A 27178-nucleotide genomic window follows, 5' to 3' on the forward strand; every position below is an offset into this window, starting at 1 on the left:
TATGGAAAACTCCACTCTGAAAATGATGTCTTTCTAAAGCAGGACTATAGATTTTCATAGCTGGTCTGTTTTAGAAGTTAAGGATGGGCAAGCTATTTCAAAATGCATTCTTTCAGTCTTGTGACTCACAGTAGCTAGAAGTCACTTCCAAATTGGTCCTGATCCTCTGTTATATATACTCGTGGGCAAAAGCTCCTGATATTATTTAATGGCTCATGTTTGACAGCTTAATTCCCTTTGTTACAAGATGAATGCCATATGCTGGGAGAGTTGTGATTTCTCTTTTTCAAAAGTTATCCTTTTCTTTGGATGTTATATCATGGGGATATTAATGTGATTTTGATGAGATTTTTGAACCTGTTTTGACAATTTGTGATTTTTATGAGCAATATTAGGATCACACTGTAGGCTCTCTTTGGACAGATCTTGAGCCTACTCGGGCATAAAATTCTAGCAGGGAATACTCTTGAAATGCTTTGTGCATATGCAGAAAGTAAAGCTAAGCTATTTTAACATTTGACCATTTATTCATGGAACAAATTTACTAATTAATAGTTGGTCCTTATTAAGGAACTTCAATCAGGATGACACGCCTTCCATCTCTCACTACACTGTTAATGCCCACTTTGGCCTAGGCGATTATATTTCACAACATTTCTAGCTTCATAGGGCAAGGAAAAAATTACATCTCTTCCTTCCTTAAGAGCTTAAACCACCTGCCTGGTTGCATGATATTGTTCACGCGACCAATAATTTCCATAATCATTTGACAATCTTATTGTCCAAAATCAATTCTTTGTTAAAGGTGATGAGCCCCAAAAATGGATAATTATTTTGGCTCATTCAACCTCCTAATTCGACTTAATCCACCATTCTCATTAGTTTATTGCATGCTTTTTATTATATTTATGCTAATAGAGTGAATTTGGTTAGTCATTATGCCAACAAGTATAATGGGTGCTTTGTGTAGCCTTTTTGGTCAACTTGGAGACAAAATTGAAGGTTTTAATGAGCACATGGCAGCCAAATTCGTGGGAGAACAAGGGAGAGGATTTGTAGGAAGGTGTCCCCTTCATTTATGGGCCCTTACCTCGAATTCTCCACCATCAGCTCGGAGTTCAAAGGCCACCAAATCAATTAGCACAAGGGCAGCCAAGCAAGTCAAGTAGGACTGTTGTTAACTACAAGTCTTGGGCAGCCAAGTCCCTAAAGTTTAGGAGGACTGTTAGGGTCCTCAATTTGTATAAATAAGAAGGCTTAGGGCCTCATTTGGGTTAGCTAGTGGTTAGTCACTTCTGTAGCTGGTAGTTAGTCATTTCATAGTCTTGTTGTAGTCATTTTGTAGTTCGATTTTTAGGCAGTAGATTAGCTTTGCTTTAAGCACATTTTCAAGTTCTCCTTGTGGACAGTTTTGATGTAACTCTTCTTTTCTTGCTCAATAAAGATGAATCCAGCTTTGCACCAGCTCTAAATATTTCTTAGGAGGCTGTATCTCTTGGGGTTGGGCCCATCTCAAGCGCCCAGTACCTCCTTTGATTATCTTTATGTGTTTTTGCTGCATTCTTAGAATAAAATCTGCTATTTAGATCTAAATCTTGTTTTGTTATTTAGTTTGTTTTTTGATGAGTAAAATAGCTTTTCATGCTCAGATTTAGTTGATATGTTGTTAACAGAAAAAAGCTTCAAGAAAAGGGCCAACAAACATCTGTGGTTTCACCTCTCCCTTAGTGGGATCAGGAGCTGTGACTAGGATGACTTTGCTGCCCACAAAAGCACTGACTTTGCTTTGCCATGCAATCATTAGTGTTTGGTTTTCATTTGCAGAAGTTGGTTACATGTTCAGATCTTTGAATGCTTCATTGCATAGTTAATATACATGGTTTCCTTGCAAATAAAGCTGTTGTCCATTCTTTTCACTGTTAGCTAGATCATATTAGGGTAGCATAACTAGATCTTTGTTTTCTTGCTTGTCTTTGTTGGTTCAGTTGGAAACACAAATTGCAGAGCACCTGTACCACTTCCCTATCTACCCAGACTCCCTCAAACCCATCTTCTCCCTCTCCTAACTTGGTTTCTTGCCTCACGTTGCCATACTGCCCTCATAACCCTACCTTTTGTGCAGCATTACTTCAGTCTTCTTGGAACAAGTCCAGCCATCCACACCTTCTCCTCAACTCCATCCTCCAAGTCCTAGACCTCTTCACACCCCTATTTCACCTCCATACTCATTCCTCCATCTTTTTCCCTCCATCCATGCTCCAAAATACCATTTCGAAACATCCTGTAGAAGAATTACAGAACATCCTGTAGAAATCCTGAACATCCTGTAGAACCCCTGCAGACTTCCTGTAGAAGCTCATAAACACGGTTTCTTGGCAGCCAAACTTTGTGAGACTCTCTGGAAGGGTGTTAGGGACCCCTTAGACCCTCTCTGAACCTTCCCAACCTTTCCCAAGCATTTCTCCTCCTTGATCCACCTCTGCACAGTCAAAAATAGTTAGAAGCACATGCATGATAATTCCAACAACTTAAACAAAAATACAAAAAGACGTTTTCTTCAGATAGAGGTAGTCTAGACATATGTATTTTACCTTCATAGAAGTAATGGCATCTCTTTTAGTAGTTTGCATGCTCTCCTTTGCGTCAGTAGGGCTAGCTGGTAGAATTAGGGTTTGCTAGGGTTTGCGTTTCTTTTTGGCTTTCAGTTTCTTTTTGCAATTAGATTAGCTTCCTTCGAGTTAGCTTTCATCCATCAATTAAAAAGCTTCTTCTAAGAGCTCATAGAAGTTGGCTTAAACTCCTAGTGGACTTGTGCCAGCTGACCAAGTGACAGCTGCGGCAAGAGCTAGTACTTGTGCATACAGCACCGTCGCTTCCAAGTTTGTTACGAACTACCGGGTTTATAAAATTAGAGAAGGAAGCTCCAGGAGTTGTAGCATTATTGCTACAATACTGGAGCCCACCATCTTTTTGGCGCCGTTGCCGGGGAAGCGTCAGAGTATTGGTGATTGCCGCTTTTCTTCTATTTTCCACTACAATCTTCTGCTAAGTAGTTTATTTCATTTCCATTATGCAATTTCGTTTTTGCAAAAGTAGATTAGTATTTCCCGCTTTCATAGATTAGCATTTCAATTCCGCAATTTCATTTCTGCAAGCGTAGATTAGCATTTCAATTCTGCAAGCGTAGACTAGCATTTCATTCCTGCAATTTCATTTGAGCAAAATAGATTAGTCCTTTCCTGCTTTCGTTTCAATTCCGCATTTTCATTTTAGCAAGATAGTTAGTTGCAGTTCAATCTATTTCAGTTTTGCAGGTAGAAGTAGAAAAAAGCAAAAATCAACCAAAAAGATTTCCTTTCATGCCTGGTAGGAGTAGAGATAAGTTAGAAAAATATTTTCACAACACCCCCCTTTGCTTCACACAGCCAACCTTCTCTCTTCTTCGATGGCTGTGACTAAGAAGAACCCCTGGGTGGACATCAAGACATATCTGAAGAACCTCTAGGGGAGAAGAAGAAGAAAACATTCCTCTGGAGCAAATGGCTACAAGCAGAAATGTGGGGAGCAGTACCTTATCCAAAAATGAATTTGCAAATCAGATCGAAGATTTCAAGAGTGATATGAGGCAGTTTCTTGCCATGCAACTGGATACCTTGCGGATCCAAAAGAAGCAAGAAGAAGCCAAGAGGGCTTTGGCCATTTTTTGTCCTAGGTGCACTAGAAAGCATCCTAGGAACGAATGTCCAATGCACTCTCTAGAAGTTTGTTTCGTCTGTGAAGAATACCATCCTACGAATCAGTGCCCTTCCTTGCCTGGACTCAAAGCTGCATACCAGAGAGCCAAAGGAGCCACTGAATCACTCTGTTATATGAACCAAAGGAGGCCACATGGACCCATACCCTACCAGCAGGGAATGCAAGGTACATCCCAGACCTATTATGACCCCTATCAAACCACTTCCATACCCTCTTGGGGTCCCCCTACTCACCCTTCATGGTTCACACCTCCTCCTTGTTCCTTCACAGATCCATATTACGCCCAACCAGCTGCTCATTCATTTCACTCTTATGCTCAGCCACAGCCTCAGTGGAATGCACCTCATCAGGAGTGGACGCCCCAATACAACACTCCTCCCGCTTCTTTCCCTCCACCACCTACTCATCCACAACCATCGCCTCCTCCTCCACCAAGGCAACCCCAAATGCCTACCCAACCACAATGCCATCCATCTCCATCTCAATTTCACACCTCCACTCAACTACCCGTACCATTTCCAAAGCCATACAATGGAGTAGCTCAACCCAATTGCAAAGCTGAGGCACAACATGTGCAAATGACTCCTTTTGAGCTCAATGATGTTCACCAAAGCTCAGGAAGAGTGTTGCAAAATAGAGATTATATTGACAACATTGAAGGACCAAAGGAAAAAGAAGATTCCAAAGAGGAGATCAAAGAACCATGGGCTGCACTTGATGAAGAGAAGAGATCAGAATCAGAGATCGAGAGAGTTCCTTCATGGTTACCATCAAATCCTCCATGTACTCAAGAGAAAGATCAGCAAAAGGACCAAGGATATCAAAGCTATATTGAGATATGGTTTCAGAAGGTGACTAAGTTGCAACGGTACTCTCTTCCTCAGTTATGTTTGATCCCTTCAAAGTCAGATCATTTGGTCTCTAAAGTCCGGATAGTTGTCCAAGCATGCATTTCGAGCCTTCACATCATTTTTTCTCTAATCTCGATGTGCACATGGCTCCATTGGAAGTATTCTTATACTTGAACATGATTTTGTTTTTCAAGTAGGGTAGGGTAGAAAAAAAAAAAAAGAGAAAAAATGAAAATAAGAAGAAAAAATAAAAATCTAAGGTGAAAACCTCCTCGGAGGCGCCTTAGATTGGCTCATTGATTGAAAACCTCCATGAGGCGGTCAATGGGTTGGAAAAAAGAGAAAAGAGAATAAGATCTCTGGGTGAAAACCTCCCTTGGAGGCGCCTAGGGCAGGCAATTAGGGTGAAAACCTCCATGAGGCGCCCTAGTTGTTTTTCAAAAAAAGAGAAAAAGAAAAAGAAAAATAAATCTAATTTCCATTGAATAATTTCAGGTTGCAGCAATGACATTGCAGGTCAGGAGGATCACTCAAAACAAAGACAAAGGAGTTTTTGTGCCTTCTAGAGGAGGTTCTATATTTCTACAGGAAACATCCTGTAGAACCTTCAAGCGAGCCAGGTTCGATGTTGGAAGGGGATCTAAAGCTTGGAATCCATTGGTTATGCCTGCAAGCATCCATGTTCCCATTCCTCACCCTTTTCCATCATATTTTCCACCTCCTTGTGCTTCTTCATTATGCTTCTACAGGAAGTTCCTGTAGAAATTGTAGGAAGCTAGAAATGGATTTCAAAAAGGTGGTTTGGTGAACATGGTAGCTTCCTCAAGGGTTCATAAGTCCTCATGCAATCTTCCAACTCCTCCTCCATCATCTCCATACCTGCATCACAGCCCAAATTCATTTTTCATACCATGCAACAAAAATGCAAAATGCCTTGAAGCAAAAATACCTAGAACAAAATTTGTTTTTGCCATAACTTGAAAACCATGCATCCATTTGAAAAACCATTTTATGGGAAATTGTACAAGGGTGATGGCAACATGCCTGAGCAGTTTCAGCCAATTCCAGTGCACGGTTTCCAAGAAATCAGCCTCCATCACCATCAGCCATTTTTGCATTTTCTCCATATCCGTGCATCCGTTTCAAAACCTATTTCATGGGGATATGCATATGAGTGATGGTAACCTACCCAAGCAGTTTCAGCCGATTCTGATGCACGGTTTCCGAGAAATCGATCTCTGAAATCTTCAGCCATTTTCCATTTTTCTCGAAATCCGTGCATCCATTGATCACGATTTTGCTATGGGAGGTGCATCATGATGATAGGAACATGCTCAACAATTTTCAGATCGATCCGGTTTACCGTTTGGGAGCAATGGCGAAAACAAGTTCTGGTCATGTGAAAATTCAACAGCAGCAGCTTCAAGGTGCAGATCTGAGCTTGGAAATGAACTCCTGCAGCATGCATCTGGCCAGAGGACACCTGCACAAGGAAAACAACCAAAAAATCAACAGCCAAGCCACATGCAATCACAAAAACAAATGCATGCAGCGAATGAAAGATCTCAGCTTCACAGCAACCATGCACGACTTCAGGTACGTGACTAAAACTTGTTCCTCTGTTGCATGAATCTAATTGAAGAAATGTTTAAACAAACGGAATGGTGGAATTAAAGCACGAATATAGCAAGATTGAGCCGATAAGTTCCTTTTCCAATTCTCTAGCAATCAGCCAAAAATCACGCAGCATACGTGTATGGTCATTCACGTGAAATTTGAAAAAAAACACAGACAGTTGTGGATATTCCAAACTCCAGTGCAACTAATGGTAAGTGATTACAGGCAGAGGACTACAGTTCATAATTACACTACAGTGGGGACCAACAGTCTGCATGGGGCCAACGTGCAGTTGGCCAGCTCACCCTCCATCAACGGAAATCTTCATAATGGCCAATCGAACTCTCACCGATGTTGTTTCCAGTTTATCACATTCCTTGCAGCTGCAACAAGCTCCATACCAGCCCCATAGCAACAAACCAAGCTTTCTCAGCCATTTTTTTCTTAAACCCACCTATGCAAGGGCATTCTACAGAAAACGGGTGGGTCTTCTACAGGAAGTATGACACAGCGTTTTGGAACAAAGAAACCTGAGCTTTCCCTCATCAGATTTGGAGTTCCGAGAAGGGTAGGCTCGAAAGCACTCTTCCACGCATGATATATATTTTGAAAGGTGGTGAATTGAACTATCTGGAGCAGGAGAATTAGAGACCAGTTTGCCTGTAAGTCAAAAATAGCAGTGTGATTGTGTGTTGCATGGAATTTCTCAGTTTTTCTGCATCTCTCCACGTTTCTGGTCTAAAATTCTCTTATAAAGAAGGCATATGCAGCTGTGAGAGCCAGCCTGTGGATGTAACTTTTAAAATTTTCATATCTGAATTTGTCCTGAGAAGAAAACTTGGTCTCTGTCCTCTATCTGTAGAAGCAAACTCTTCCTCTCATAACCAGATAGCTGAAGAATTCTTAATGTCCTTCAGATCTCTTTCTACCAAAAAAGAAGAGAACAGAAGAAAAAAACGTGGTTAGGGTCTTTTGCATGCATGAACATAATTGTTAAAACAGAGTAAGGTATCATATCAGAATTTTATGCAGGTGATCCAGGATTGTAAAGGGATTATGTCACAGATCCAAGCTAGTTTGGAGCTGTCTAAATCGAGAACAGGGGAACACTACTTTGAGAGTGCTTATAAAAGCGATCAGGCTGGGAATGAAAAATTTATTTACTGTGACAGATCAGGTTTGGCAGCTGACAACCAGTTACAGCAAGAAGGATTAATTGAAGGTGGCCAAAATTGCACAAATGAAGAGTTAACAAACATTGGTGCGACTTAAAGTTGACCATAAGACTAATGAGATGAAATAAGTGTAAGGTGGAAATCAATCATAGGTTGGACCATTCAAGGCATGTAATTAACCAACCAAGAACAGCAAGTTTGTGTCTTGTCATAGTACAGTCATACAATGAATAGGTGGGATCTTTTACATGATCAAGAGAAATACAAGGAGCCAAATAAAAGCGAGAGGGGGAGGACAAGGCTGGATACTCAAAGAACTAATGTTGATGAGTTAGTGGAAGTGCTGAAAAAATAAAGGATGGCAAGGAAGAAAAACACATTGAAAAATATGAGAAAACCAATGATGAAGAAATGCAAGACATTCAGGCAAGGCAAGAACAGAGAAGAAAAGGAGCAAAGGCCAAATTGTTGAGGCCAAAACTGTGGGAGGAATGAAGGCACAAACACCAAGGGAGAAATGGCTTCAAACACGGGCAGAGAGGACTAAAAATGTCAAAACAAGTAGGGACACACCCAAGGCAACCACAACACAGTCAAGGAGAAGGCACCCTCAGCCAAGCAGGCCAAAACAGTGAAGACTGTTTCTACAGGAAGACAGAAAATAGCCACTACAGGACTTTCTACAGGAAGTTTGGAGAAAGGGCAGCAGAAGGAGAAATTGGCCGAGATTTTAGCTAAGGATGCAGCACCTGTGTTGGCCACCCTAAGCACATCCATCCCCTCCATGAACACTCATTATTTTCAGGGTTCGGACACAATTTAGTCATGGTTCAACTTTCTACAGGAAGTTCTGTATTTTTACCAGAAACATCCTGTAGAAGCCTTTGGGTAGGCTAGAATCAATTATGGAGAGGGATTTGAAGCTTGAAGACTGTTGAGGAGACATGCAACCACTCTTTTCTTCCATCCTCCACTGGTTTCATCTCCTTTCACCACCATTGCTGCCATCAGATTGAATATACTTGCACACTCATACCAAGGCTGAGAATTCACTAGGAAAAGGAACAGGCAGTGGGAAGAAGCAAAGAAGCATGGTTTCATAACAGAAAAGAGGACATCACTTCAGAAGCTTGGCATGACAAGGAGGCCACCAGGGCCATCAAAGATGAGGAGAGAGATTGGTTGCTCAGAGGATGAGCAACACTTTCAGTAGGGGGGTGATGATGAGCCCCAAAAATGGATAATTATTTGGGCTCATTCAACCTCCTAATTCGACTTAATCCACCATTCTCATTAGTTTATTGCATGTTTTTATTATATTTATGCTAATAGAGTGAATTTGGTTAGTCATTATGCCAACAAGTCTAATGGGTGCTTTGTGTAGCCTTTTTGGTCAACTTGGAGACAAAATTGAAGGTTTTAATGAGCACTTGGCAGCCAAATTCGTGGGAGAACAAGGGAGAGGATTTGTAGGAAGGTGTCCCCTTCATTTATGGGCCCTTACCTCGAATTCTCCACCATCAGCTCGGAGTTCAAAGGCCACCAAATCAATTAGCACAAGGGCAGCCAAGCAAGTCAAGTAGGACTGTTGTTAACTACAAGTCTTGGGCAGCCAAGTCCCTAAAGTTTAGGAGGACTGTTGGGGTCCTCAATTTGTATAAATAAGAAGGCTTAGGGCCTCATTTGGGTTAGCTAGTGGTTAGTCACTTCTGTAGCTAGTAGTTAGTCATTTCATAGTCTTGTTGTAGTCATTTTGTAGTTCGATTTTTAGGCAGTAGATTAGCTTTGCTTTAAGCACATTTTCAAGTTCTCCTTGTGGATAGTTTTGATGTAACTCTTCTTTTCTTGCTCAATAAAGATGAATCCAGCTTTGCACCAGCTCTAAATCTCTCTTAGGAGGCTGTATCTCTTGGGGTTGGGCCCATCTCAAGCGCCCAGTACCTCCTTTGATTATCTTTATGTGTTTTTGCTGCATTCTTAGAATAAAATCTGCTATTTAGATCTAAATCTTGTTTTGTTATTTAGTTTGTTTTTTGATGAGTAAAATAGCTTTTCATGCTCAGATTTAGTTGATAGGTTGTTAACAGAAAAAAGCTTCAAGAAAAGGGCCAACAAACATCTGTGGTTTCACCTCTCCCTTAGTGGGATCAGAAGCTGTGACTAGGATGACTTTGCTGCCCACAAAAGCACTGACTTTGCTTTGCCATGCAATCATTAGTGTTTGGTTTTCATTTGCAGAAGTTGGTTACATGTTCAGATCTTTGAATGCTTCATTGCATAGTTAATATACATGGTTTCCTTGCAAATAAAGCTGCTGTCCATTCTTGTTACTGTTAGCTAGATCATATTAGGGTAGCATAACTAGATCTTTGTTTTCTTGTTTGTCTTTGTTGGTTCAGTTGGAAACACAAATTGCAGAGCACCTGTACCACTTCCCTATCTACCCAGACTACCTCAAACCCATCTTCTCCCTCTCCTAACTTGGTTTCTTGCCTCACGTTGCCATACTGCCCTCATAACCCTACCTTTTGTGCAGCATTACTTCAGTCTTCTTGGAACAAGTCCAGCCATCCACACCTTCTCCTCAACTCCATCCTCCAAGTCCTAGACCTCTTCACACCCCTATTTCACCTCCATACTCATTCCTCCATCTTTTTCCCTCCATCCATGCTCCAAAATCCCATTTCGAAACATCCTGTAGAAGAATTACAGAACATCCTGTAGAAATCCTGAACATCCTGTAGAACCCCTGCATACTTCCTGTAGAAGCTCATAAACACGGTTTCTTGGCAGCCAAACTTTGTGAGACTCTCTGGAAGGGTGTTAGGGACCCCTTAGACCCTCTCTGAACCTTCCCAACCTTTCCCAAGCATTTCTCCTCCTTGATCCACCTCTGCACAGTAAAAATTAGTTAGAAGCACATGCATGATAATTCCAACAACTTAAACAAAAATACAAAAAGACGTTTTCTTCAGATAGAGGTAGTCTAGACATATGTATTTTACCTTCATAGAAGTAATGTCATCTCTTTTAGTAGTTTGCATGCTCTCCTTTGCGTCAGTAGGGCTAGCTGGTAGAATTAGGGTTTGCTAGGGTTTGCGTTTCTTTTTGGCTTTCAGTTTCTTTTTGCAATTAGATTAGCTTCGTTCGAGTTAGCTTTCATCCATCAATTAAAAAGCTTCTTCTAAGAGCTCATAGAAGTTGGCTTAAGCTCCTAGTGGACTTGTGCCAGCTGACCAAGTGACAGCTGCGGCAAGAGCTAGTACTTGTGCATACAGCATCGTCGCTTCCAAGTTTGTTACGAACTATCGGGTTCATAAAATTAGAGAAGGAAGCTCCAGGAGTTGTAGCATTATTGCTACAATACTGGAGCCCACCAAAAGGCGTAAGATAAGATTCATATATTTTCTTGATTTTCCAAATATTTTAAAAATGATCAAAAGATATATATTTTTAATTTTTAAATTTTTTATTTCTTAAATATTTAAAAAAAATCAAAAAGTCAAATTTTGATTTTCTAAATATTTAAAAAATATCAAAAGTCAAATTTTGAGGTAAAGAAATCTTTTACTTTACAATGAATTTAATGCACAGACATGCACAGACAAATATGATGTCTTTACAAATGAATCTCATCTCTTTTATTATAAAAATATGATGTCTTTACAAATGAATCTCATCTCTTTTATTATAAATAGGATTTTTTATTATAAATAGGATATGTCTATATAAATGAATCTTATCTCTTTTTATTATAAATAGGAGAATATGAAAATATTTTTTTATTATAAATGAATTTAATGCAAAGTCAAATATGATCTCTATACAAGTGAATCTCGTTTACTTTATGGTCTAAAATCAATTTTTTTTTTTCTTGTTGTTGAAGGCATAAGAAAAGATTCATATATTTTTTTGATTTTCTAAATATTTTAAAAATATCAGAATATATATATTTTTTATTTTTTAAATATTTTAAAGAGATGGAAATTCAAATTTTGATTTTCTAAATATTTTGAAAATATCAAATGGGAAATCTTTTTTTACAATAAATTTAATGCAAAGACAAATATGATATTTATATAAATGAATCTCTATCTCTTTTATTATAAATAGGAGAATACGAAAATAGGAGAAATGAATCTCTTTTATTATAAATAGGAGAATAGGAGACAACGCCACATGATGTAACCTATCAGTAGGTCAATTTAGTCCTAATAAATAAAGTAATAATAAATGCTTATTAGAGTTTTAACCGTCCTCATCTTTTAAAAATGTTTGGCCTTTAGAGTTTGTAATTGAGATTGTGTCTTCAACTTAATCATAATAAACAAAGTAATGATAAATCTTTATTAGAGTTTTAATATAGCCCTCATCTTTTAAAAATGTTTTGCCTTTAAAGTTTGTAATTGAGATTGTGTCTTCATGAACCGTTCATTTTCCATTTAACCTTTTCAAAATGCATGTTCTTCCACTGATTTTAGCTTTTCAATTCTATTCTAAAGTGATATAGAATGTTGATCTATAACTTTTTCTAATCTAAGATCAATTTTCATTCTTCATACAATTTTAGAAGTTTTGTTTGCACTAGCATAGTTTATCTCAAAACCTTTTTTTAGACAATATACATCCTATGAATGTGGGAACACAAATCTAACTGATATGCCACTTGTCCAATCCTATGAATAATCTTGTAGATTTCTATTAAATTTTGTAGCTATGTTTTTTTCTTCTTCTTTTGCTTGAATATAAATTGTTTGTAAGGTTGTAGTCTCAAAAATACCCAATCAATTTTCTGAAATTGTTCTTCATTTACATGTTGATTTGCTTCTTGTTTTGCGCTATTTGAAGGTTTTACTTGAGAATTGTTAAAGTTTCTAGTCTTTTCCATTTGTAACTCTATTGCATGTACTTTGGACTTATCTTGCAAAAAGTATGGGATACTAGGAGATGTATATCTATAAATGACCTCAAATGGGGACATTTTAGTAGATGTGTGATAGGTGGAATTATATGACCATTCTGCCAAAAGCAACTACTTCATCCATTGAGTTTTCTTATCTAAATCATAACATCGTAGATAACTCTCTAAACATGTGTTAACTATTTTTATTTGACCCTTTGTTTGTGAATAAAACTTTGAACTCATATCTAGTGTTATTCCACTCATTTTTCATAATCCTTTTAAAAAGTTAATGAATTTTGGGTCTCTTTCACTTACTATTACTTTCGGAAAACCATGAAGTTTATGAACTTCTTTCATGAACACTTTCGTTGCTTGGCTTGTTATATATGTACTTTGAATTCCAAAAATGTGCATATGTTGTGAGTCTATCAACAAGCACAAAAATGACGCCCTTGCCTTTAAATTTTGGTAACCTTGAAATGAAGTCTATTGATATCTCTTCCATCTTTGATTAAGTATGTGTAATGGAAAAAGTAACATTGGAGATTTTATTGTCTCCCCTTTATTTTTTTACAAGTTTTTGAATATCTTTCTTTATTCATTAAAAAAAATGATCTTTTGATATGTTTTAAGAAACCCTGCATGTCTTGGATCTTGGATCATGTAATTCTCTTAATATTTGTTGCCTCAACTATGATTAAGGGTATGAAAACATTCTACCCTTGTATACTAAAGTATATCTCCCCTCCACTCACAATGCTCCATATAGTTCATCCCTTTATCCATTGTGTTTTTTGTTTAGAACTGTTGTCAGTTTTCCATTTATGGTGAGCTTTTGCTAGCCACTTATGGATAGAATGTGTATTAGAATATGAACTTGAGGTTTCTTTTATTTTATAAAGAACATTTGCTACTACATTGTCCTTCCATTTTCTGTAGATTATTTCAAAATCAAACCCTTGTGCTTTTGCTACTCTTCTACTGACAATATTTGCTCCAAAAAGTACTTTAGGATATCATGGTTTGTCTTGACTTTAATGTTCTCCTAATGAGACACTGTCATCATTTTTTATTTCATGTAAAATTGCTTCTATTTCTACTACACGTTGATTTCACCAAGTCTTTTCCCTTGAATTGTTTGCTTTCAAAAACCAATAGTCTTCCTTTTGTGTCAATATTTCTCTAATTTCTTGTCCTTATGCATAATGTTTTTTTGTGAGTGTTTCACAAAACTTAGGCAATGCCAATACTGGTATAGAAGACATGCACTTGATCTTAAAAAAAGATACCACTATATCAAATTAAGAAAAGAAACCATTCCAAAAATAACTTCTAGAACACAAATAATACTGTGAGTTCTTGGTCATGCCTTTAGGGTTGACTAATGCTTCTACTTTTCAAAGCCTTATGATCAAATTTTTTTGACCCCATCTTGAAAAAATTGTGTTGGTTTTCTTTGATGATATACTTATCTATAGAAAATAATAGGAAGACCACATTAACCATGTGGATAAAGTTCTACAAATTCTCAAGAACAATTAAATGTATGTAAAAATATCCAAATGTCCTTGTGGGAAACAAGAAGTAGAGTATTTAGGTCATATCGTTTCAAAGGAAGGAGTTAAAGTGGATCCTCAAAAGATCCAATCCATTACAAAATGACATTTTCTCAAGAACATCAAGAGTCTTAGGGGATTTTTGGGACTTGAAAGATATTATTAAAAATTTGTTAAAAATTATGCACACATTACAAACCCACTCACATCTCTCTCGAAGAAAAAAAATATTTGTATGGAATGATGAGACTACTTTGGCATTCCATTTAACTTTCATAAAATAAAGTTTAACCACAACTCCCTTGCTACCCTTTCTATTTTATGATAGTTGATGGCTTGAGAAGGTCTGGATTTTAACTCTTTGCCATTCATATTGAATTCCTCTCAATTCAAATCTCATGAATAATTCATTGTAGTTTGTAGAAATTTTACCTAATGTTCACAACCATGGAATCCATAGAACATCTACACCTCCAATGGAAATGGCATACATTGGGCTTACCAAATTATATTCTCCCATACTTAGTTTAATGTGGTGGCATTTTTCCCATACTTAATAGCTTGGATATACCAAGCTATTGAGACACTTTGCTAATATTTTATCAATGAAGTGATAGTTACTTCCTTAGTGAATAAGCGCCATGACCTTTTGCTTCTCAATGTAACCTACAATCTTCAAGGTTTGAGGTGATGACAAACTTGCCAATGCATGCATAGATATTTCACACATGGATAAAACAATATTGTGCACAATTTCAACTTCTATGTCTACTTTTTTAAGTTGACAAGTTCTTTTTCATTTCATTGTGTAGATGTTTCCATTTTCTCTCTATCATTAGTTTTGAAGGTGAACACTTTTGTTTCTTGGCATTTATGCTCTTTTGATCCTTTGCTGTTACAACCAAAGGCTATACATTTTGCTCTTATTTCCTTTATTTTCTTCTGTGATATTCAAGTAGGTTGAGTTAGGGTTGTCTTATGAATCTCAAACAATCTTTGCTTCATGCATATGGTCCCACCAGTAGACTTGTTTGTAGCGTTATTCTTGGCTTGAATATGACTATTCAATTGCATAGCTTCCATAATATTTTCATGATGTTCTAGGAAAAGCTCATGTTTAATGTCTTATTTTAATCCAGCCATGTAAGCTTCCAACAAATGTTCATCACTTATGTTATCCATCCTTGTGGCCAATACTCAAAATTTTGAATTTTAATTTTCGATATCACCTAAGTACTTGATTCTTGTCAATTGACTAAAGTAGTCTTGTTCCCAAACTTTTCCATATTGTGCTTCTAAGTCTATTGTAAATAAACCCAAAGTATAAGAATAAAAAAAAGGCTTTCTTTTAACTACCCATTTAGACCATTGATAGCGTTATATTTCAAAATTCAAAGTTGTTATGTGAATCGTTTGTTTATCATCTATAATATTATGCAATTCAAAATATTTATTTATTTGTTTCACCTAGGTAAAGATATTTGTTCCTTCAAACTTCTTTAATTCAACCTCGAGAAATTTCATACTGTTTGGAGACAATCCATAAGTAACTCCACTATTTAGAGTTAAATCTTTCTGACAAATGCTTATTTTTAGAAACTTTAACAACATGGATATTACCTTTATTTTCATGAATCACTTCAAACATTATCAATTTTAGGGAGCCTTTCATAGAGGGCTTGTACGATCTTATGTTCCAATTTTCCATATTTTTCTCCATTTCCTTATTTTCATCCATCTTTTGTTTCAATCATTCCACCATTTTTTTTGTTTTTTTTTTTGTTTTTGTTTTTTCCATATCCTATTTAATTGATTCTTGTATTTGTGACAATTCAACCTTTCTTAACATAGTGTCAATTATTTTCTTAATTTGAATATCTAAATTGAATACTTGATGTTGCACGTCTTCTATTTCTTCATCAGTCATGATTGAGTTTTCTAGAAGTTTAATTGGTGAAGTAACTCTTGGGTGTTTCTTTGGAGCCATGTGAGAAAAATAATGCTCCTCTTTTATCTCTTTATCACAACTATGGTGAGCTCACTGGAGAAAGTTATTGGTTCTGAGGGAAAAGGAGTGTTAGGTGTTATAGTCATTTGATATACATGTGTGGTTCAATAGTAGTGCTTGGTTCAATCATGCCCTTAGTTGTACTACTCAACTACCTACGCACTAAAGATTGGCCTCACCAAACATTGTTCTCAATGTACTATAACCATTAGGTGTTGAAAATTGCAACAAGAAATTCTCAATTTGATTTTTCCTTGATCAAATTGATCAAATTTGAATTTCCACATCAACAAACAACTTGAATGATGTTAACTTGTGTGACATGGCTTATGTCACCCAGTTTACTCAGTAAATTCGAGTTGGAGGAGTTAGAGTTCAATTTTGCATGTGTGATTGCTAATTTGTAGCAATCAAGGCCATTTATCTCATTTCCAGTTAAACTAGTTCCAACTGTTGGACGAACTAGTGGAGGGTCAAGTTAAGCAGTGGGACTTCAGTCAAACTTAATGATCATCCAATAACTGATCAATCATCCCAAAATATCTAGTGCATCCAGAGAATTCGAGTTACCTAGTTGAGGTGGAGATTCCAAGGCAATGTAACATCAGTAGTAGACTAGTCTTGAGTGTACAGGTGTTGCATGCAGTCAAATTATCAGCCTAAGGAATTGCACAATTTAATTAGAGGAATTTCCTAAATAATGGGGCTTAATTCCTCAAGGAACAACACAAGGAAGTATGAGCTCAAGACGAGGCAAAATGTGACCTAGTCTGGGTTAGATGGCTTCAATGAAGAATGAAATAAATTGTGCACTTGCAGGGTGAGATCAGTTGTGCAAAGCAATTGTAATACATCTCTATTCATTTGATTAATGCAAGCAAGCATTGGGTCTTTTAGCAAATTTATTTCCCCAAATAAAAATACTTGTTGCATGTGTGTTATTTCTTCTTGTATGTCTGAGATTTTTGCTATAAATTTTAAATTAATGTCCTCAAAGCAGTAGAGTAGGTTTGTGTCTTGTGATTTTGATTAAAACTTCATGAGCAATTGCAAATATACAACCTAATTTCTACATGGTATCAAAGCAGGCTTCACATTAAAACAACAAATTTGAAGTCGTTTCTCAGAGGTTCAAATTTGAAGATCAGTGTAGTGAGATTTATTCAGAGCTGAGAAGATGGCCTTCAATGGACTAAGGCTAGAGTACCCAAAATACTGAATGCCTGGGTACCCAAAATACTGAAGCTTGACCGCTGTAGTTGACATTTTCAAAAAAATTAGCTGGATTTTTTCAAAATCATGTTGTAATTTCTATCATTTTCTATGCAAAATTAAGGCACTCAAAATTCTAAAACTTGACAACTATAATCCACTTTTTCAAAAAATTTAGCTAAATTTTTTCAAAATCATGCTGGAATTTTTATTTTTATCATGATGGCTCCAACAATTTTTCATGCATTTTCAAATATGGAATGACGACCATGATGTTGTTCACAATGTCGTATCGTTTCTTTCACCTCTTCCATTACAATATAATAGTATTTTCTAATAACACCATAAATAGGTAGCATATGGAAAAATTACATCTCGGAAGACAAAAAAAAAAATAATGTACAAAAACATGTTCACATAAACAAAAACAACTACATGGATAATAGATAACCTCTACATGACATTACTATTATTTACCAAATAGCCATATTCGAATACACATAACTAATCATTTCAAGTATAACTCATTATCATCCACCCTAGCTTTTAATAATGTCCATTCACATATTGCTATTTTTCCACACACTACTATTATTTACAAAACATCCATATTCAAAATACACATAAGTAATACTTTCAACTCTAACTCATTATCATCCATCCTTTCTTTCAACAATGTCCATTTACATGTCGCTATTCTTTCACAAACTATTATTATTTACAAAATATCCATTTTCAGAATACACATAACTAACTATTGCAATTGTAACTCATTATCATCCACCCTTGTTTTCAACAATGTCCATTCACATGTCCCTATCCTTCCCCACTCTATGCTATTCTTCCCCACTCTATACATGTCCCTATTCTTCCCCATTCTATGCTATTCTTCACCACTCTATGCCTTACGGTGTTTCCTTTGCAACATAAAATGCAAATGCTAGTTAAATTTAAATTTAAATATAAATTTATTCGTCCTCTCCAGGGATGATCATCCGAATCCAAAATTAAATAAATATAAACGAGTCTAAAGAGTATTGGATAAGTACCACTTGCGATGAATGAGATATATTGAGATTACTAACTCCACATTTTAAGCATTTTCTCGTCCACACTCAACTCTGATTTAAATTCACACCCGCTAATTGTCACTAATTCAATCCATGTGGCGTGTTGTCATCCATCCATCTGAAAAGCGATGGACGGCCACGGTAGAACTTCCTAGGGTTTCAGGGAGCAAACCCTCCTTATAAGTGAAAAGCCTCTGCTAACCTTAGCATTCGGCCGCCGCCTTGAGCTATGTAAGAACTGAAAATTGTATGGTTTTAACGATTTCAGCAGTGTGTTTGCTTAATAGGGATATGCTGAATAGGTTATTAGCAGTAGTTTGAGTGTTTTCCTTAGGATGGATGGATGATGATGATACTGTTTATGTTTAACAATGATTCAGAGAAAGTGATTATAATGTATCGCTACGTTCTTCCTGAGTTCATCCCTCTCAGAGCTATTATTGTGTGATCTTATTGCATGTATTGGGTTGGAGTGTTTTAGGGTTTTTTCTTCGGTCTTGTTTATATATGCCTGGCTGTCTGTTTGTTGTTTCTAGAGGTTTATTGATTTGCAGGGCATGAGGATGATGATGAATAAAGTAAATTTATCCAACACTTGGACTGATTTCATTAGTGATGCAATGTTACTTTTATTTTGCTGAATCCGAGTACTCTGTTTTGTGCCCTTATGGTTTTATCAGATGATGATAAAAAAATATAATCTTAGGACACCTTCTTACACGGCTTGAAAGCTGTGGATGAGAGAGAGTGAATTCTGATGATGATAACCATTCGGTATCCCCTTACATTTTGTTCTTTCTGTGTCTTCGTTTCTCTGCTTTTATTTCGTTGTTTAGATTTTACATTTTGTTCTTTCTGTGCCTTCGTTTCTCTGCTTTTATTTCGTTGTTTTAGGTTTTATATTTGAAATTCTTTTGCATGCATTCATCTATTACACAAGTTGAGCTGGATGAAGCGTCTCGTCAAAATGGGGGAAGCTACGGCCAACCTTGCTTTGCCAAATCTACTAAATGATGAGGATCCATAGTAGATGTTTCAAGCTGTACTGCTTTACAGGGGAACCCTGATTTAATCAATTTGGGGTAGCCAATTAGCACCCTTTAATCCATTGGATTTTGAAAGATGGATTCCACATCATTTATTTGCAGGACACATTGCGGAAGTTTAGATAAATTTAGATAGATGATTTTGCTTGATGATGATCTTGTAATATTAGAAGTCAAGAATCTTTCTCTCTGAAAAACAAAATCTTTATTATTTACAGAGAAGAAAAGGGAATAAGTTTGGAATCTAAGACATTAAATGGAATTAGCGGGCTCTAAGGTTGAGAATCCTTCTGGAGACAGTGTTCAAGTGATTGTTAAACTCAGGGGAAGGTTGAATTGAAAAAACCACTAAGTGGAAGGTTTAAGTTCTCTTTGCAGCGAAGTATTTATCAGTAATGTCAGTTTCTAAATTAGTTTCTACTAATTCAAATGGTTCGGATTGATTTTTTTTTTCTCATATGTGATTGATTTTTTTTTCTCAGATGTAGTGTTGTAAATTTTACTGGGTTGTTTTTTTCGGTTAATCTAGCTCTGTTCTCCCGGACAGATCGCCGGGATTACCCCATGATGGGGGACCATTAGATAAATTGTTTGGAAGATTGAGGCCTCCTAAAAAAGCCTCATGCATACTCAGACATGGCAATGTTTGGCTGCACCATAACTCTTATCCATCTCTTATGAACCCCATTTTACTCTAGGAAGGATATTGGGAAGACGCCATATAGCACTAGCCAACTAGTGCTGATTAGGCTTATTTCCCACATCTATCAGTCCCAACACCAATTGGAAAAGTAGAGCGTGTCGGACGTGATTGATTTTTATTGTTTGTCTCAGGTGTATTGTTGTAAATTTTTCTAGGTTGTTTTTTTTTTGGTAATTTGGGCAAGAGTGAAGTTACATCATTGTCATGTTCAAAAATAACATTTAAATGACATATGAATGAGGTGGAGAAGTGAACCAGTGACTCAGACTGTTTTAACAGTGCACCTGATCACAATCACTGGATCACTGGAGAGGTGAGATAGCAGTGCCCCCTTGATCATTGGATCACTGGAGTGACTGTTATTAGTGTACCTGAGCCAGTGTCCTGATTTAACAAAATTGAACCAGTGACTTAACATTGTGCCTTAACAATAATGCACCTATCATGATTTAATAAAGTTAAACCAGTGACTTAACATCACCTTGTGCCTTAACAGTGCATGATTTAACAAAGAATGATTTAACAAAGTTAAACTAGCGACTTACCAGATCACCCAATCACTTGAGTGTAGTGTTGTGCATGATTTAACAAAGTTAAACTAGTGACTTGCCAGATCACCCAATCACTTGAGTGTAGTGTTGTGCCTTAACAGTGCACCCGATCACCTTGAGTGTAGTGTTGTGCCTTAACAGTGCCCCTGATCACCCAATCACCTGAGGGTAGTGTTGTGCCTTAACAGTGCACTTGATCACTCAATCACTTGAGTGGAGTGTTGTGCATTAACAGGGATCACCTGAGTATTGTGCCTTAACAGTGCACCCAATCACCCACTTCAGTGTTGTGCCTTAACAGAGCACCTTGCACCTGATTAACAGAGCACCCAATCACCGGATCACTTGAGTGTTGTGCCTTAACAGAGATCCCTTGAGTGTTTTGCCTTAACAGTGCACTGGAGTGCTGTGTCTTAACAGTGCACCTAATTACTGGCCTTAACAGTGTTGTGCCTTAACAGAGCACCCTGCACCTGATTAACAGAGCACCCAATCACCGGATCACTTGAGTGTTGTGCCTTAACAGAGATCCCTTGAGTGTTTTGCCTTAACAGTGCACTGGAGTGCTGTGTCTTAACAGTGCACCTAATTACTGGCCTTAACAGTGCACCTGATTACTGGATCACAGATTTAACAGAATTGAACTGATCACCTAAGTGTCCCCACTTAACATAATTGAACTGATTGCAGGTGTCCCCTCTTAACATAATTGAACTAATTGCTTGAGTGTCCCTACTTAACAGAATTGAACTAGTAAATTAACATCACCAACTTAATGTCCCCACTTAATAGAATTGAATGAGTGACTTAACATTTGAACAAGTAAATTAACAGTACCAACTTGACAAATTGAACCAGTAACTTAACATTAATAACTTAATATCACCTAATACCTTAACAATACACTGCTTAACATCAATAACTTAATATCACCTAATACCTTAACAATACACCAGATCATAAATAACTTAATATCACCTAATACCTTAACAATATACTGCTTAACATCAATAACTTAATATCACCTATTACCTTAACGATACACCGAATCACGAATTTCTCTTCATTATAATATCTAAACAATGCACCGGATCACGAATTTCTCTTTAGTATTATATTTTTCCCTTCAACTTGGCCAAGTAAAAATAATTTTCCCCCCTTGAAACCGTTCCCCTTGGAATCAATACTAGGGATTAGTAATTGCCCGTTGCTATAATTTTTGGCTGGTCTCCGGTAGTTTTCCGGGGCATTGCGTTTCAAATTATTAGTATCCATGAAATAATTTCAGCTGGAGGGGATAATTTCGTGATTTCGTCGTCCAAATACACTTGCCTAAGAAAAAGGGCTCAATCTTATATCTAAGGTTTTTGACGAGGGATTATTTGTATCCATTTAATTTAGATATTTAAGATAGATATGGGTTGAATCTCTCATCAATAAGTGTTTCTCAATTGTGAATTATATATTTTTCTTAATCCTGAAATATATATTTTATTGGGATTTGTCAAAATTTAAATATATATTTAAAATTATTTATTAAAGTCATTATTATTTAAGGAGTTGTCTATAATGCGATTTTTTGGAGATTGTGGCGACGGAATCTGGTGGAAAAATTTGAGGTTAAATCTTGATTTGTATTATTTAAAATGGTTTTTAATTGCATATTTGGATTCAGCACCCTGAAAAACTCCAAGACGCTTTGATTGTGTAGAAACTAGCTATCAAACTTGCGATTCCAATAAATTGCTGTCAGATTTTGACCAGAAAAATCCACCAGAAAAGCTTCCAAAAAGTCGCATTATAGACAACTGCATTATTTAATACCTTATGGATATGTTTTTATTTAATAGGTATGTTCTTATTCATTTATTTAATTTTTAGGTATAAAAAATCCATAAAATTATGATATGTTTTTATTTAATAGATATGTTCTTATTCATTTATTTAATTATTAGGTATAAAAAATCCATAAAATTATGATCGGTTTATATGAGCAATTTGAAATATAATTTCTTTCCATATAAATACAAAATTTCTTTACTAAATTTTGTAGTGGAATAAAAACAAAAATAAACATAATTCAAGATAAAATTTCTAGGGAACCCAAACATAATTCACACAATTAAAGACACATAATTTCTAGGGAACCTAATTGGGAAAACCCTTTGCTTGTTGAGAATATTATTGATAGTAATTGAGGAATGATCTCTTACAATACAACTATGTTTTCAATAGAGGACACACCCTTCTTGCCTTGCCTAGGAGAATACATGCTTGTCGTAGCTTGATTTGCTCCCTAAATTCTTGTGCAATAGGTGCTCTTATTTATTAGGAATTTCATCCTATTTCTATGTGCACTACCCAAGGGAACTCTTCCTCGTAATAATTTCGTGCACATTTTCTCTTGCACACTCTTCCTCATAAGTTCACACACAACCTTGTGTGTACTCTTATCGGTTTGTCTCACCAGCGCATGCTCACAAAACAATGAGTAACAATGTTCCTTTGCTCCTCTTTTCAAAGCAGTTCAAATAGCCAAATTTTGTGAGTTTCTAATTAAGGACCTTGTTTTTGTGATTGTTTGAGTTAGCCTGAGTTAACTACTCATGCAACTTGTCCTATCTTTTGAGACTCAACCTCAAGTTCTTTTCCTCAATTAACTTGCACTAGAAGATTGATAACTCGACCTTCCATTTTGACACATCCAGTTAAGTACTTCATGAACACTTCCTAAATCTTAGGAATCAACCCTAAATTTTAGGATCTTGTCCTGCTTTTTAGGAAATAGGTCCTAACTCATAGGAACTCGTGCATGTTAAAGGAGAAACTCTCTCTTAGTGAGGAAGGTGTTCTTGGAATAACCTTGTCCACCTGGCTTTGTCTCCAACTCTACCAAGTTCTTTTACTCGGAACTTGCTGAACAATTCATTAGTCCTTCAATGATCACTATACATGAGGACTTCAAGGACTGCCCACTTGTCAAGATTTTGCTCCAGAACGTTGCTCCTAGGGCACACAAATTTGCGCTATCACTTGACACATCAACCCTATTGTCACTCTCCTCAAGGCCTCTAAAACTGCCCACACACAATCAACTCTTTATTGATCAAAGGCTTGCAAATCGGTCACTAAAAACCCATACACTTGTTGTTCTTAGGATGCTCAAAAGTTCTCCTATGATGTGTTGCTCTCAACTTGTGCTGGCCTTTATTATGTTCTCTGCTCTGATACCATGTAGAAAATCCATGAAATTCTAATATGTTAATATGAGTGATCTGAAATATAATTTCTTCTCATATAAACACAAAATTTCGCAACTAAACTTTGCATCGGAATAAGAACAAAAATAAACACAATTCAAGACAAATTATCTAGGGAACCCAACTGGGAAAACCATATGTTTGTTGAGAATATTATTGATAGAATTTGAGGAATGCTCTCTTACAATACGACTCTATTTTCAATAGAAAATACACCCTTCTCCTTGCCTTGCTTATGTTTGAAAAACACGCTTGTTGTAGCTTGATCTACTCCCTAAATCCTTATGCAATAGGTTCTCCTATTAAATAGGGATTTCGTCCTATTCCTATGTGCGCTACCCAAGGGAACTCTTCCTCATAATAATTATGTGCACATGTTTCTCTTCACACTCTTCCTCACAAGCTCACACACAACCTTGTGTGTACTCCTATTGCTTTGTCTCACCAACCCATGCTCACAAAACATTGAGTATTAATGTGCATTCCCTCATCTTTTTAAAGCAATTTGAATGGCTAAATTTGGTGAGTTTCTAATTAAGGAGTTTGATTTTGTGATTGTTTGAGTTAGCATGAGTTAACTACTCAAGCAACTCATCATATCTCTTGCGACTCAACCACAAGTTCTTTTTCCTCAATTAATTCACACTAAAACACTGATAACTCGACCTTCCATTTTGACACATCAGTCACTTGCTTCATGAACACCTCCTAAATTTTAGGAAATTGCCCTAAATTTTAGGAACTCGTCCTACTTTTTAGGAATTAGCTCTTAAGTCATAGGAACTCGCGGATGCTCAAGGAGAAACTCATTGAGGCTCCTTTAATTAAGGCACAAAACAAGGAACTCATTCTCGCTACAATTCTCAACACTCCCTTTTAGCGAGGAAGGTGTTCATAGAAGAACCTTGTCCACCTGGATCTGTCTCCAACTCTTCCAAGTATTCGGTTGTTGCAGTTGTTCCCTCTGAACTAGAAGGTTTCCTTGCTTTCTTCTACGGAACTTGCTTTGACGACCTGTTCTTTCCCACCATGCTTTGCAAGTCCACAATTTGCCACTATCAATGATCACAACTCCTTTTGTGTCACTGAACTTTGACTCATTGATCTGCCCACTAGCAGGCCTCTAGCACCACTAAGAAGTTTACTCATTGGGTCTTTTGGATCTACCCTCTTATCAGGGGTTTGGCCATCTACAACCCACTGAACTAGGGCTCCAAAACTCTGCCTCTTAACAACTCATTAGTCCTTTAATGATTGTTGTGCATGAGGACTTCCAGGACTGCCCACTTGTCAAGATTATGGCTGCTCCAAAATGCTGCTCCTAGGGAACACAAATCTGCCTTGTCACTGTGACACATCAACCCTATTGTCACTCCTCAAGGCCTCCAAAACTGCCCACATAGTCAATTCTTTGATTGTTCTAGGACTTGCAAATCACCCACTAACAATCCATACACTTATTGTTCTTAGGCTGCGTCAGAAGTTCTTCCATGATGTGTTGCTCTCAACTTGTGTTGGCCTTTATTTGGTTCTCTGCTCTGATACCATGTAGAAAATCCACAAAATTTTGATATGCTAATATGAGAAATCTGAAATCTATTTTCATATCATATAAACACAAAAATTCTCTACTAAAATTTGTAGCGGAATAGGAACATAAATAAACACAATTCACATGATTCAAGACATAATTTCTAGGGAACCCAACTCGGAAAACCATATGTTTGCTGAGAATATTATTGATAGAAATTGAGGAATGATCTCTTACAATACAACTTTGTTTTCAATAGAGAATACACCCTTCTCCTTGCCTTGCTTAGGCTTGAAAAACACGCTTGTTGTAGCTTGATTTGCTCCCTAAATCCTTGTGCAATAGGTGCTCCTATGAAATAGGGATTTCGTCCTATTTCTATGTGCACTACCCAAGGGAACTCTTCCTCACAATAATTATGTGCACACGTTTCTCTTCACACTCTTCCTCACAAGCTCATACACAAACTTATGTGTACTCCTATTGCTTTGTCTCACCAACCCATGCTCACAAAACATTGAGTAATAATGTGCATTCGCTCCTCTTTTTTAAAGCAATTCGAATGGCTAAATTTGGTGAGTTTTTAATTAAGGAGTTTGATTTTGTGATTGTTTGAGTTAGCACAAGTCAACAACTCAAGCAACTCGTCATATCTCTTGCGACTCAACCACAAGTTCTTTTCCTCAATTAATTCGCACTAAAACATTGATAACTCGACCTTTCACTTTGACACATCAATAACTTGCTTCATGAACACTTCCTAAATTTTAGGAATTTGCCGTAAATTTTAGGAACTCATCCTATTTTTTAGGAATTAGCTCTTAACTCATAGGAACTCGTGCAAGTTCAAGGAGAAACTAGTTGAGGTTCCTTGAATTAAGGCACAAAACAAGGAACCCATTCTCAATAAAATCTTCAACACTCCCTCTTAGCAAGGAAGGTGTTCCTTGAAGAACCTCATCCACCTGGATTTGTCTCCAACTCTACCAAGTTGTCAGCTGTTGTAGCTGCTCCCTCTGAACTAGAAGGCTTCCCTACTTTCTTTTGTGAAACTTGCTTTGAAGACTTGTTCTTTCCCACCATGCTTTGCGAGTCCACAATCTGCCACTATCAATGATCACAACTCCTTTTGTGTCACTGAACTTTGGCTCACTGATCTGCCCACTAATAGACCTCTAGCTCGACTAAGAAGTCTACTCATTGGGTTTTTTGGATCTGCCCTCTTATCAATGGCTTGGCCATTTGTAACCCATTGAATTAGAGCTCACAACTCTGCCTCCTAACAACTCATTAGTCCTTCAATGATCACTATACATGAGGACTTCAAGGACTACCCACTTGTCAAGATTTTGGCTGCTCCAGAATGTTGCTCCTAGGGCACACAAATTTTCCCTGTCACTGTGACACATCAGCCCTATTGTCACTCTCCTCAAGGCCTCCAAAACTACCTACACATAGTCAACTCTTTGACTGATCTAGGGCTTGCAAATCAACCATTAACAGTCCATACACTTATTGTTCTTAGGCTGCTTCAGAAGTTCTTCTCCTATGATGTGTTGCTCTTAACTTGCGCTGGCCTTTACTATGTTCTATGCTCTAATACCATGTAGAAAATCCACAAAATTTTGGTTTGCTAATATGAGCGATCTGAAATCTACTTTGTTTTCATATAAACACAAAATTTATCTACTAAACTTTGCAGCATAATAGGAACATAAATAAACACAATTCAAGACACAAAATTTCTAGGGAACCCAACTGGGAAAACCCTCTACTTGTTGAGAATATTATTGATAGAAACTAAAGAATGATATCTTACAATACTACTTTGTTTTCAATAGAGAATACACCCTTCTCCTTGCATTGCCTTGCCTAGGCTTGAAAAATATGCTTGTTGCAGCTTGATCCGCTCCCTAAATCCTTGCACAATAGGTGCTCC

The 27178-nt window shown here is 36.9% G+C and overlaps 2 non-coding genes across 2 annotated transcripts; both read left to right on the top strand.

The window, feature by feature from the left end:
• The first annotated feature begins 18708 nt into the window (after window positions 1-18708).
• Window positions 18709-18795, top strand: LOC149228889 (small nucleolar RNA snoR31). The gene has a single exon (XR_016248575.1). It is a non-coding gene; the product is annotated as a small nucleolar RNA snoR31 (small nucleolar RNA).
• Window positions 18796-18820: 25 nt separating this feature from the next.
• Window positions 18821-18913, top strand: LOC149228890 (small nucleolar RNA snoR31/Z110/Z27). Its single transcript, XR_016248564.1, has one exon. It is a non-coding gene; the product is annotated as a small nucleolar RNA snoR31/Z110/Z27 (small nucleolar RNA).
• The last annotated feature ends 8265 nt before the right edge of the window (window positions 18914-27178 follow it).

This window comes from Pinus tabuliformis, chromosome J (assembly GCF_031772625.1).
Source record: "Pinus tabuliformis cultivar Carrire ecotype Pingquan chromosome J, CPIR1, whole genome shotgun sequence".
NCBI classification, from domain to species: domain Eukaryota; kingdom Viridiplantae; phylum Streptophyta; class Pinopsida; order Pinales; family Pinaceae; genus Pinus; species Pinus tabuliformis.